Source organism: Bidens hawaiensis, unplaced genomic scaffold (genome assembly GCF_021521415.1).
Source record: "Bidens hawaiensis isolate Kalapana, Puna unplaced genomic scaffold, B.hawaiensis_p1.1 tig00004658_1, whole genome shotgun sequence".
In the NCBI taxonomy this organism is placed as follows: domain Eukaryota; kingdom Viridiplantae; phylum Streptophyta; class Magnoliopsida; order Asterales; family Asteraceae; genus Bidens; species Bidens hawaiensis.
This window is the reverse complement of record NW_027491284.1, coordinates 1,092,153-1,106,476: the sequence shown is the minus strand read 5'-3', so window position 1 is coordinate 1,106,476 and position 14,324 is coordinate 1,092,153.

Below are 14,324 nucleotides of genomic sequence, written 5' to 3'. Positions count from 1 at the left end.
ACAGCCTGGGGTGCTGCCGCCTGTTGTGGTCTTGGGTCTCTGAACTCGTCCCCTGCCGCAGGCACATACTCCGTGTTGATAAGGTACCCAAAGAGCGGAGTATGCCTGGGACGCAGCTCAGGCTTGCTTCGTGCGCTGGACGTGCGACACTGTGGAAAGATACGTTTTGTCACACTTTCTACGTATCGAATAGGGCGTCGTTGAGGCAGCGTCGGAGCCACATGATTGAAAATCATCTGTAGGAATCGAGGATACATAGTAAACCGCTCACGCGCCACAGCCCTTCGTTGCCGATCGATCTCGTAAAAGATCATCTGGCTGAAAGAATATCTTTTATAATATGTCAATGCAGTCATAGCAGACTGCATTGTCGCACCCATTCCATCAGTGCCTGCCTTCCGTCCTGACATACAAACGATCATGACGTGCATAAGAAGCGCCACTGATCTAAAAGAAATCCCTTCCTCCGTTGAGTGTCCCCTAAGAGACCAGAATACCCCATCCTGAGGAACGCCCCATCACGGAATGGCGCAACAAACTCCGTTGGGTCATCCCTCGTCTCCTCACCAAACTGCAACGCCACCCGTATGTGTTCAGAAGAAAACTGAACAACTTGACCGTTTACGGTGGCTCGCATAACCGGGGGCTCAACCCGGCAATCATACTCTACCGTCTCCCAAAAGTCTTCAATATTCATAGGCAGGGTAGTGGTTATAGCATGATATATCCTTGAGCGCAGGAGAAAAGTAATTATCTCCCGATAGTCCTCCACTCCCTTTGCATCTGGGTCAAGTGTAATGAACTGGTTATGAGCTGGGAAGAACTGTCTGTGATCATCACCGTCATCACCTGCACCTCCTGCACCTCCAACAGCAGCCATATCTGCACTAAACGAACCAAGTTAGATAAACGTTTAAGTTGTACACAAGTTCGCTTGATTACCAGTAGCGAAGTTGTGATCAAACCTGTATAGGCGAATTTAAAGGTGAGGCGAAGTTGTGAACAACTTCGCTTCATCTTTAAGTTCGTCTAATTAATCTTAATTATAATGATCAGGGCGAAGTTAGTGATAACTTCGCCTCTTCACAACATCGCCTCAGGCGAAGATAAGGGTTAGGCGAAATTAAGTCTCAGGCGAAGTTGCGGATAACTTCGCCTCAGGCGAAATTAATCGTCAGGCGAAGTTGCGGATAACTTCGCCGAAACCCTAACTTCGCCTGAACTGAATCGGCGACTGTTAAGATTCTAACAGCCGGAATCCGATGTTTCGGCAAAGTTTGACGATCCAGGAGACTCTAACACATGATATTACGGATGGTTAGATGAAAAGATCGTCCATGAACACGTAACACAAGTTTGTAAAACTTGGTTTTGAAAGGTCACCGGACCGAGGTCACGAAACCGTTCAAAACTACCTATGAAAAGCACCACTGTCTTAGGATATACGGTTAATTGATAACACACACCTTGAATCTAAGAATGAAACGGAGAAAAAGGATCGAAACGGAAACGAATCAAGTTCGCCGGAAACCTATATATCTTCGCCGGAAATTTCTAATAAGTTCGCCTGAATATCTGATGAACAGTTTGAACCTTAAAATCCTTTATATAGAGGTTATGTTATACAGGCGAAGTTACGGATAACTTCGCCTAGGCGAAGTTATTTACAACTTCGCCTATTCAACAACATCGCCTAAAATTTCAAAAATTAACCTTTAAGATTTTAACAGTTGTCCTTTAAGAAATAAATAGCATGATCAATTCTAAGTAACCAGATAAACAATCATAAAACTATCTAAGTACAAAAACTTAGGAACTGCTATGTTTTAGAAAAGATCTGAACAGGAATCATACTAACTACGTGACTGTCACATAGATCCGTGTTTAGCTGTATTATGACATATAGAGACAGGTTGTAAGCAGGTATAACTTAAAGTGGTTTTCATCGTTTCTGTGATACGAGTTAGGTTCAATTAATCCTTAAAATTTAAGTGGGCAACAACTCAGAAATATTGACGCCTCCTATCTATCCTCAAAGCGTATTTGGCTTTCCCCAAGTCACCCCGAATTGACTTCGACCCATAGTGTCTGATTAACTTGTATGTACTCTTCTTCTGGTTCCCGTTCTTCTTCTTACTCTAAGATAGAGAAGTCTTGATTTTATGATCTCTAATATGTTACAATAACTTCAAATATTTTTTTTTTTTTTTTTAACAACATAGACTTCAAAGTAGAAATTAACTGCAAGTCCCGAATCTGGATCACTGCAGTGTCTTGAAACGCTTTCTTCACGGGAATCAGAACACACATGGGCTCGTGTATGACTGGGTAATCGCTTTTCTGCCTATCATTCGAAAAGATATATACGAAGACACGCAAAACTCTTAAGGAGTTTCCACGTAAAATCAAGTAAAATTAGTTTGTATCACATCTACTTTTACGCACCATAAAAAGTTACCATGACATACAATGATTGTCCTAAAGCCTTTTAAGCCTAATAACTTCACTAGTTAAGCACACAAAGTTAGTATATCTATCATTTTCCATGGTTGGATCAATTTTCCGTTTAACATAGCAAAGGTACTTCATACGAAGTAGTAGACTTGAAAAGTAATTTCATTTCCCTCTAAAAAAAAATTTTGACTTCAATCGCCCCGATCACGTAAAAGTCTTCAGGTAAACGGCAATCCTGAAGATCCAATGGATCAACTGGACCGACCACATACAAGTATGTGTCCTTCTAACTAAGTATGACCGACTAATTTTCAGCGACAGAAAGAAAACACATCATAACCGCCCCGGTCACTTTCAGTAGTCTGGTTAATGGCGACTCTCATTCTCTACAAGTAGAAACGAGGACCAAAACATATCCGAGGATATGTCCATCAAACTGAGGTAACCGACTAATTTTAAGCAATAGTGACGTTTTTTTTTATTTTTTTTTATTTTTTTTAATAAACACAATAAAAACATGGTTACTCGGGATTGATCATCCCGTTCAGCTCAATTAGGTTTTGAAATCTGGATTTATCAAACGCTTTTGTAAATAAATCAGCGAAATTTTCTAGCGTATCGACCTTTTCGACCTTAATCAGTTTCTTCTCAGCACAATCCCGTATGAAATGATGACGAATGTCAATATGTTTAGTTTTACTATGTTTCACGGGATTGTTAATTACTGAGATGGCAGCTGTGTTATCAATTAAAATAGGAGTGAGTAAGAAATTCAGACCATAGTCGCGCAATTGTTGCTGAATCCACAAAACCTGAGAGCAGCAGTTGGATGCTGCCATATATTCAGCTTCGCACGTTGAGATTGCGACTGATGTCTGTTTCTTGCACTGCCAGGAAACTAATCTTCCACCGAGAAACTGACATCCTCCTGTAGTCGACTTCCGACTCTGATTGCACCCTCCATAATCAGAATCCGTATACGCAACCAGTTCCACGTCTCCTCCCTTCGTGTACCACAACCCTAGCTTCGGCTTGCCTTTGAGATACCGCAAAATCCTCTTCACACCCTTCATGTGAGATTCCTTTGGGTTTGCCTGAAAACGAGCACAAAGACAAACAGAAAACATTATATCAGGCCTAGAAGCAGTCAAATACATCAAAGAACCTATTATAGCCCGATACAGAGTTGGGTCCACATCTGCGTCACCGTCTACTTCAGCTCCCAACTTGTGGTTGACGCAAATTGGAGTGTCAAATGGAGAAGAGTCCTCCATCTTGAAGCGCTTGAGGACATCATGAACATATTTTGTTTGATGAATGAACATCCCATCCTTCTTTTGATCAACACATGGAGACTCTTGATGCAGCAAATATGATGTCATCCACGTAGACTTGAACTAGCAGGAAGTCACTTCCATCTCTGTTCACAAACAGTGTGCTGTCAATCAAACCCCTTTCAAAACCATTCTCTAGCAAGTAGTCCGATAACGTTGAATACAAGGCACGAGGTGCCTGATGTAATCCATATAGCGCCTTGCTCAACTTGTATACATGATCAGGAAAGTCTGGGTCAGGAAACCCCGGAGGTTTCTCAACATACACAACCTTATCAACTTTCCTATTGAGGAACGCACTCTTCACGTCCAACTGAAACACTTTCATCTTCTTGAAAGCTGCAAACGCCAAAAACAATCTTATCGCTTCCAACCTGGCCACCGGAGCGAACACTTCATTATAATCTATCCCCTCTTGCTGATTGAAACCTTTAACGACCAGTCTCGCCTTTTTTCTTATTATAATCCCCTTTTCATCTCTCTTGCACTTAAACACCCACTTTGTGCCTATCGCATGCACATTCCTTGGTTTTTCAACCAAAGTCCAAACTTCCTTCTTCTTAAATTGAGCCAACTCTTCTTGCATTGCCTCGACCCACGAGCTGTCCTTAAGAGCCATTTGGTAATTTTTCGGTTCAACCTGGCTAATAAAGCATGAGTACAAACATTCGTTCATTATACCCGTTTCCTTAATGCTTGTATAAACACAGGTGTGCTCATTCAAGCTACTTCTGGTTTGTACACTGGAGGACACATCACCTATAACATTCTCCAGAGGGTGATCTTTGAAAATTCTCGTGGTCGGAACAGCACCGACATGCAAATTATCTTCTAAATTAGAAGAGAGCTCATCAATGGTTGTTTCTGGCTGAGAGTGAAATGGATTGATAAACTCTTCTTCAGGAGAGACAGCAGGGGAATCGATAGAATTTGATGAGGAAGGTTGACCATCATCAAATAGCTGTCTATGTGCCAAATTTTCCTCCTCATCTAGAATCATCTTCGTAGCAACACGTTCTTCTTCTTCTGTACAAAACAAATCAGGTATGTTAAAAGACTTGAAGAGCCTATCATAGTCGAAAATCCCAGGAGGTCCGATGCTCGGTCTTGGCGATCTGTAACTCGTAATGTCGGTGTTACACACCACCTCAACCTTGCCGTTCGTTGTATTAAAGACACGCCTGTTGGGAGTCCCAACTTCATAGCCGACCAAGATTCCTTCAGCGGCTGCTTCACCAAACTTTGAATGTGCCTTTAAAATTGAACACGGGGACCCGAAAGCTTCAAGTCCACACAAATTGGGCTTTCTCCCATGCATAAGCTCGTAGCATGTTTTATTAAGTCTTTTTACCGTTAAAACTCTATTCAGTACATAGCAAGCTGTAGAAACAGCTTCAGCCCAGAACACCACCGGAAGCTTCGAATCAGCCAACATAGTTCTGGCTCCTTCAATTAAAGTTCTATTCTTCCTTTCAGCCACTCCATTATGTTGCGGAGTATACGGAGCGCTGAATTGGTGTTCAATCCCTCTTGACAGACAGAAGATCTCCATTTCAAAATTTTTAAACTCGGAACCATTGTCATTTCTGATGAACTTCACTCGTTTATCCATAATAATCTCAACTTTGGTAATTAGATTCTTCACCATTTGAGCCGTTTCGTCCTTTGATTTCAGAAAGTATACCCACGAGTATCGTGAGTAGTCATCAGTGATCACCAAGCAATAAGTTGTACCACCTAGACTTCTTACATTCACAGGACCGAAGAGATCCATGTGAAGCAGCTCTAGTGTACTGGCAATTGAGTTTACTTTCTTGGTGAGATGGGACTTCTTGTGCTGCTTTCCCTTTTTGTACGCAAGACATTTGTCTTCAAAATTGAAACTTTTTAAGGGAACACCCTACACAAGCCCATGTCTGACAATATGGTTCATCTTCTTAAGATGAATGTGCCCCATTCTCCTGTGCCACAGTTCAGATTCCGATTCGCTTGCTTTCGTCAAAAGGCACGACTCTTCCGTTGACATCTCAGTTGAACTTAAATCCATCATATACGTATTTCGATCACGTGGAGCTTTCATTACTATCCACTCCTCTGGTATTTGAAAACCAGGCTTCAACACAATCGCATCAGTCTTCGTGAAGTGTACGGTATAATCTTTATCACAAATCTGCGACACACTCAGCAGATTGTGCTTCAGTTCTTCAACAAAGTTCACATTTTCTAACGTCATCTTCCCGTTAGTTACCGTACCCCTTCCAGTTATTTTGCCTCCACTCTCACCGGCAAACCTGACTCTTCCTCCTTGAACAGGTTTTAAATCTTGTAACAAATCCTTGTTACCAGTCATGTGCCGGGAACAGCCGCTGTCTACAACCCAAAGATTCTTGGACGCCCTGTTCAACTGTTCCTGCACAAACAAAAGAGATTATTAAAATTTGGGGACCCAAGACCTCTTGGTCTTGGGTCGATTAACCTTCTTAACAGTACTCACACATCGTGGCTGACTAAAGTTAGCATTAGAAAAATTTCCATGAGTCCTAACAGGATACCTCCTTGGAGACTGATAGTGAGGCCAACCAAACCGACGTACATTAAGAGAATCAAAAGAATTATAGCATTTGGTTTGGTTATTAGTAGTGTAAAAACGAGATGTGTTTCTTTGAAAACCTGTATTATCTTTCAAATTTGAGTGGTTTTCATTTTTAACATTTAAACGATTACCAAAAACCTTAGTCTCAGTTTTCGAGGGCCTCACCTCTCTGAAACGCTGCTTCAGCGGGCAATCAGCAACAAGGTGCCCTGTTTGATTACATCTAAAACGACACCTATATTCAGCTTTCTTTTCAGCAGATGTTTTAGATGTGGAGGCAGTATTACCAACCGTACGTCTCACATAAGGTGGGACATATGGGTTGAGTGGAGTACTCCTTTTAGTTGAATTAACTTTTTCTCCACTAGTGGGTAATACTTCCTTCTGTTTTGTCTTACCCGACTCGGATGACTTATCCGAATCAGATGAGACTGGACTCGAAATAGAAATTTTAACTTTTGAAACAGGCGAACTTGTTTCGCCTTTACTAACTTCCGGTACTTTACCAGTTTCCTTAGCAGGACCTGTCTGATCAGCTACAAAATTAACAGATTCATGAACACTAGGATTGAAAGTATAATTATGGTTATAAGGTGGTGGAACCTCATGGTAACCAATTCCTCCCCTCTTAGGTGAGGAACCTTGATCACTGACGAGGTGATCAAGAATAGCAGAGGAATTCCGGAATTGTTCCAGTTTCCTATTTAGTTCCACCACTTTTACCTGGTGGTCAGCAATCTGTTTTTCTTTCTCAGCGATTAACTTGGTTTTCTCTTCTAAAACCTCGTAGCTTAGATCGATCACATCAATTTTTTCAGCCAATTTTGTTTTTAAACTTTTAACGTCTTTTTCACAAGCTTTAATTTTTATTTTATAATTATTTTCTCTTGTCTTTGTGAAGTGATGATCTTCTTTCAAGGTTTTAAATTCGGCATCCAACTTAACATACTGATCAGTAATTGTAGCAAGCTGTTCAGACAAGTTCTCACATTTAGTACAGATAGGTTTAGTACATACCTCGGAGTTCCGGTCATTAGCCATAAATGCTTCTTCATCTTCAGCAGCTTTCATACATTCTTCAGCTGCAACCTTCGCCATGTGTGCCTGCTCAAAGAGTTCTCCAGAGAACATGTTCCAGTTGTATTCACCAGCATCAGACATCATGGCATTATTCCCATTGTTATTCCCACTTTGCTGTGTAGTCCTCCCTTGACTACGTTCTACCCGTGCATTAGTGCACTCCTTTGCAAAGTGTCCATTTTGTTAACAATTGTAACACCTCACCCTTGACTTATCAAATCCTGGCTTTCCACCTACGAACTTTCTGCCAGTCTTCTTCATGAAACGCTTCAATCTTCTGACTATCATCGCCATCTGCCACTGCAGATCCATCTCCTCCAGATCATCAGGATCGATCTGGTCATAGTCTTCTTCCAAAGCAGCAGGGTCCACAATCTTCCCTTGTATGTAGTTCTCGTAAGAAGCAATAAAAGATGCATAGAGTGCAAACTGCTCTTCAGCAAATTTGACACTCATTGGCATCTTAGTGTAGTTATTGCTTGAAGCACTGGGAGAGAAACTACTCTTGGATGCTTGAGGTTTCGAAGCACTTGATCCTCCAGCAACAAAGCAAACATCACCGTTCATGTTTACTGACACATTTCCTTCATGAGAAGAGTTAGAACCTGACTCTCCTTTGGAGTAGTAAGCAGCAGATTCAGACTTCGAACTAGAGCCTGAGTTAACTTTGGCACCATACATACCAGGGTCTTGAACCTGATCCGTTGGTGTCTCTTTACGAACCATATTAAGCTCAAAGGTTCTGAGCTTGTTTACTGCTATCTCCAAGTCAAAATTAGGAAAGTCTTTGTCTTCCCTCATTAGAACAGTGTACATTTCTCACTTCGGTGGGAGAGCATCGAGAAGCTTCTCAACTATTTCCTCCTCTCTGTAAGCAATAGAATAGTTGTTCATCTCTGTCATTAGATGATAATATCGGGTGATAATATCATCGAGCGATTCGTTCTTCAAATACTTGAAGACAGAGAACTGGGTCTTTAACAGCTTAATCTTCGAGGCACGAATACCCACGTTCCCTTCGAATCTATTCTCAAGAGCATCCCAAAGCTCTCGTGCAGAAGTGTACTTCCGGAATGTATGGAGAATCTCTTGAGGAAGAGCCATAGTAATTGCAGCATGGGCCTTGCTCTCGGCCTCATACATCTTCTTCTCTTCTTCCTCCATGTTGCTGTACTTCTTTATCACATCCCGACCTTCGTATTCCATTGTCGGTGGAATATATCCATCCTGGATGCACACCCACATCTTTGCATCCTGCTATTTAATATACTGAATGAACCTATCTTTCCACGCTACGAAGTCTGTTCCTTTCATCAACCTTGGGGCCTTAGTAGCCGACCCCGCTTCAACTTCTATTTTGACTAACTCTGAGATGTTAATCGGCGACATCTTCTCGAAAACACGAAAAACCCGACAAAATCAAAAATTCTTCCAAACAGTACTATAGGCGAAGTTAAGGATAACTTCGCTTAATTGTTAACTACGCTGGAAAAACCTTAAATTCGCGTGACTTGGCGAAGTTGAGAATAACTTCGCTTAAGATAAGCGAACTTAGGAGGTAAGCGAAGTTGAGGATAACTTCGCTTAGGCGAACTTATGAGGTAGGCGAAGTTGTGGATAACTTCGCTCAACCTTATATCTTCGCCGAAACCCTACTTCCAGTGACGGCAACTTCGCCTGAAGAACAACAACTTCGCCCGAAGAACACTGAAAATATTCAGATCTGTTTTCGACGATTTAGCAGTTTCCGGTCGGTGTAACGGCTTGAAAATGACTGTATAAGGTGAGTATAACACAATATCAACGAAAACGCGTCCCGCGAATAGGTCAAACGAGACGTTTTCTACACCCGCGTGAAATCCCGAACCACACAATCGAGCCAATGCCTCTGATACCAACTGTAGGTTCCTGGACGGATCTTACCCGGGATATCGCTATCTACGCAAGTGCGGAATCCCTGCGTGGGTAGATACGAGCGTAGAATACTAATAACAAACACACGCGATACAAACGAATACGTTATGTATTATAACCTGAAACACGTCTATTACAGACTCTCGACACGTTCACTGAACTACTGGATTACATGTGAACGACCAAAACGCTAACTGACCAACTCACTTCACGTAAACCCGTAGGTTACTTAAATACACGACAACTTTGCCTTAGGCGAAGTTGTCTGTAACTTCGCTCGTTGAACAAGTTCGCCTAGGCGAACTTGTCAACAACTTCGCTTGTTCAACAAGTTCGCCTAAGCGAACATGTTGATAACATCGCTTACATACATAAACATAAACTTAAACATAATTACATTACAGACTCGATTACAAACGCTAGACTATGAACTACTGACATTTATGTACCAACATAACTTGATTGCCAGACTGCCTTGGCACGTTGCATTCCCTTGCAAAGTGTCCCGGTTGTTGACAGTTATAACTGATGGCTTTGGATTTGTCAAATCCAATTCTTTCATTGGGTCCATTGAAACTGCTTCTGCCAGTTTTGTTATACAAAGTTTTGCTTCTTACTGCCAACATAGCCGCTTGCCATTTGATGTCCATATCTTCTAAATCGTCAGCATCTATCTTTCTAAGTCTTCTTGCATGATGCTTGTGTTTATCAGATTCTTGGCCACAAAGGCATGGTAAGACTCAGTGAACATTGAGAACAAAGCCTGGTAGTCTGTTCCTTGAGTCTGGTTGTGATGTGTGAATGTAGACTGCCCATTTCCAGTAGATGGATTGTCATCTTCAATCAGTTGCACATTGAATCTTGATTGATTGTTACAAGATGAGTTTGCTTCTGATGGTTTCTGTGACAACCGGTAAATTCCCAAACCCATAAGCTAAGTAATCAACCTAATAATTAGGTGATTGTGAATATTAAGCGCGCCATATTAGTCAGCGCGTGCATTTGTTATGTGCGCCCTGCGCGAGCGCGCCATATTAGTCAGCGCGTGCATTTGTTATGTGCGCCCTGCGCGAGCGCGCCATATTAGTCAGCGCGTGCATTTGTTATGTGCGCCCTGCGCGAGCGCGCCATGTTAGTCAGCGCGTGCAGTTGTTACATGCAACCTGCGCGAGCGCACCATGTTAAGAACCAGCGTGAGCATGTGTTATATGCGCCATGCGTGAATATTTTGGCTTTATGTTTTCATGTAACTTAACGTTATGGTCTATTGGTTGACCATCCCGCATGATGCTAAGGCGGGTGCATCCTAAATCGTTTATGCGCGTGCGGAAGGGAACTAACCTCCCCGCATGGCGGGAACATTGAGAGCTAGTTTGTTTGAAGCTCCAAGATGGAATTGACTTCAACATGACTGATCACTATGTTGAAATACCAAGACCCCCTGGAGAATCTACAAATGAAACTCAATGTCCCTAACTGCGAGAAGGTTACGCACCTACCCGCAGCAAAGAAATGTCCTTCACGCAGAAAGCTATGCGCACAAAGTGATGAGCACAGAACACTTAGTCTATTCTCCAGACATAAGGAGATTACTCCCGCCCGAAAGGAAACAGTAGCGTGTTTCAGAGATTTTCCACTTTTTACTGTACACTGACAAAAGTACCTGAAAAAGCACACTGTAACATGAAAAGTCAACTGTCAGCCACCCTATTCTCACCAACCCCAGACCTGCATGTTCTGTCCAAATCAAATCAAAATCTTTTATCCACCACTCCACTCTTAAGTAAATAATAATAACTTCCATACTTTATCATCATTACATTTAGATATGAAAAGATTTCAATCCCCTAAAGCAAGGGATTGTGTTCCCTTGAGTTTGCCTATAAATTTGTAACCTAAATTATCACCCAAAACACACTTCAAAGAACTACAAACTTGCACTAATCCTCTCCCAAGCATCCGTTGTTTTCATTTCCGATCCTGTTACTAGGTAAGCCGAGAATATAACCTTGAGATCTACTTTCCAACCCTTATGTTCTCCCGTTTATTGACCTTAATATATATACTTCTTGTTATTTAATCGTATTCTAGACCTTCGATTCCGAGGCCAACACCAAGAAAACCCGAATCTCGATTAATCCCTTAACAAGAACCTCAGGTGAGTCTCACAGCCCCCATTTCACTATTTTCACTGTTTTTAACCTGTTTTCGGGGCGAGGGACACGTGTTTAAATTACATTTTATCATGGTATATTTACGAACAATGCAAACGATTACGTGTTTAAGTTATGTTTCATGATGAGCAATGCGAACAGTTATCTATGGTATTTCGATGTTAGTGCACCAGATTCGAGTAAGTGATCACTTTACCATTGGAACTCTAAGGGTAGGGACTGCTGGTTTGATCCGCCCACTCGTAGGGGTCGCACCTCTTACACAGACGAGTGCCTAGTATGGTCATGGGGCAGTACTATGGGTTTGAGCCCGCTCGTAGAGGTCGCTCCTCTTACGCAGACGAGCGCCTTGTTTTCCGGCACAACGTCCGCGCGTAACCCGCGGGACGGTATTACAGTATTATTCGCTCGTAGTGGCAGCGCCACTTACACAGACGAGCACAGTTTTCCAGAAGTGTCCGCGCGTAACCCGCGGGACGGTATTACATTATTTTAGCTCGTAGTGGCAGCGCCACTTACACAGACGAGCACAGTTCCCAGAAATGTTCGCGCGTGAACCGCGCAACGAGTTTATCAGAATATGTTGATAGAACTATGTTTTACCAAGCATGTGTTTTAATGATGCTACCAGAATTATGTTTCAGAATGATTATGATGCAATACGATTTATCAAGTTACTAAAACTTGTGAACTCACTCAGTTTATACTGATTCAAATGTTTTTACGTGTCTTTCAGGAGATAACTAGGTAGCGCATGGAGTCACACTTAGAGCACCTCACGCTGAACATCTAAACTAGCTTTTTGGAAGATTTTAGTTCTATCCCTTCGATGCGCGTGGTTGTTCCCGCCGCGCAAGGGGATATGGCTTGGAAATCTTCAACAGTTTTATACTTGGATGTTTTTATGTAATTTTTAAACAATGTAATGTATTGTATTAGACAATTCATGCGCAATGAAAATCTTTGAATGTTTGCAATGGCCCGTGCTTAATTATCAATCCCCACTCGCGCGCGCCCGGCTGTTTCCGCCGCTCAGGGCCGGGTGTGACAGATTGGTAGTCGATAAGGCGCTCGAGCTACTGGCGCAGCTCCTGGGACTAAATCAATACGAAATTCTACTTGTCGCGGCTGCGGCAATCCGGGCAAATCTTCAGGAAAAACTTCTGGAAATTCGCGCACTACTGGTAAGTCTTCAATTCTTCGCTCATCTCCTTTCTTCTCTACTACATGCGCCAGGAAGGCGTAGCACCCTTTCCTTAGGCACTTACGCGCCTTTAGGCACGAAATCAGTTTCGTCGCAACTCCCCTTCTTTCCCCTTGAATCACCAAGGTTTCTTCGTTCAACAGTGGGACCCGAACCTGCTTCTCATGGCAAATAACTTCCGCGTGGTTCTCGACTAACCAATCCATACCTACCACGATGTCAAAACTTCCCAAGTCTATTGGCAACAAGTTAATATTGAACCCGTGACCTCCCATGACTATTACACATTGTTCAGTTCTTTCGTTCGCGCATAACTGCCTACCATTGGCTAGTTCTATAGTATAAGGCGTGTCTAGCCTACTGGTTGCTAGGCCTAGGGAGTTTTTAAACTCAGCAGATATAAAACTTAGGTCAGCGCCAGTATCAAATAAGACAGATGCAAAAGCTATCCAATCAGTTACAGGAACTATTGGATAAGGGTTTCATACGCCCAAGCTTTTCACCTTGGGGAGCTCCAGTACTATTTGTTAAGAAGAAGGATGGTTCGTTCAGAATGTGTATTGACTACAGGGAGCTGAATAAGCTGACAGTCAAAAATCGGTACCCCTTACCGAGGATTGACGACCTATTTGACCAGTTGCAAGGATCCAGTTATTATTCGAAGATAGATCTATGGTCAGGATACCACCAACTTAGAGTCCATAAGGAAGATGTGCCGAAAACAGCCTTCCGAACTAGATACGGCCATTATGAGTTCTTAGTGATGCCTTTCGGGCTAACTAATGCGCCGGCTGTATTCATGGATCTGATGAACCGCGTATGCAAACCATACTTGGACAAGTTTGTGATTGTGTTTATAGATGATATTCTGATTTACTCTCGGACCAAGGCCGAGCATGAGCAACACCTGAGATCGATTTTGGAATTGTTGAGGAAAGAAAAGTTGTATGCGAAGTTTTCCAAATGTGAGTTTTGGCTTAGAGAAGTTCATTTTCTCGGTCACGTTGTAAACGAGAAAGGAATACACGTTGATCCTTCTAAAGTCAAGGCCATCGAAAACTGGGAAGCGCCAAAAACCCCAACTGAGGTGAGGCAATTCCTAGGGCTAGCTGGCTACTATCGACGCTTCATTGAGAACTTCTCCAAAATAGCTCTACCTCTGACCGCGCTAACTCAGAAAGACAAGAAGTTTGTTTGGGGCGAAAATCAGGAAACAGCATTTCAAATGTTGAAACAGAAGTTATGTAGTGCGCCAATTTTGTCTCTGCCCGAGGGGACGGATGACATCGTCGTTTACTGCGACGCTTCACATCAAGGACTCGGATGTGTCCTTATGCAGCGAGACAAAGTCATAGCGTATGCCTCGCGCCAACTCAAGACCAATGAAAAGAACTACACAACGCATGATTTAGAACTTGGAGCGGTTGTCTTCGCGCTAAAGATTTGGCGCCATTACCTCTATGGTACAAAGTGTGTAATCTTTACGGATCACAAGAGCCTTCAACATATATTTGATCAAAAGGATTTAAACATGAGGCAACGAAGATGGGTTGAATTGTTGAACGATTATG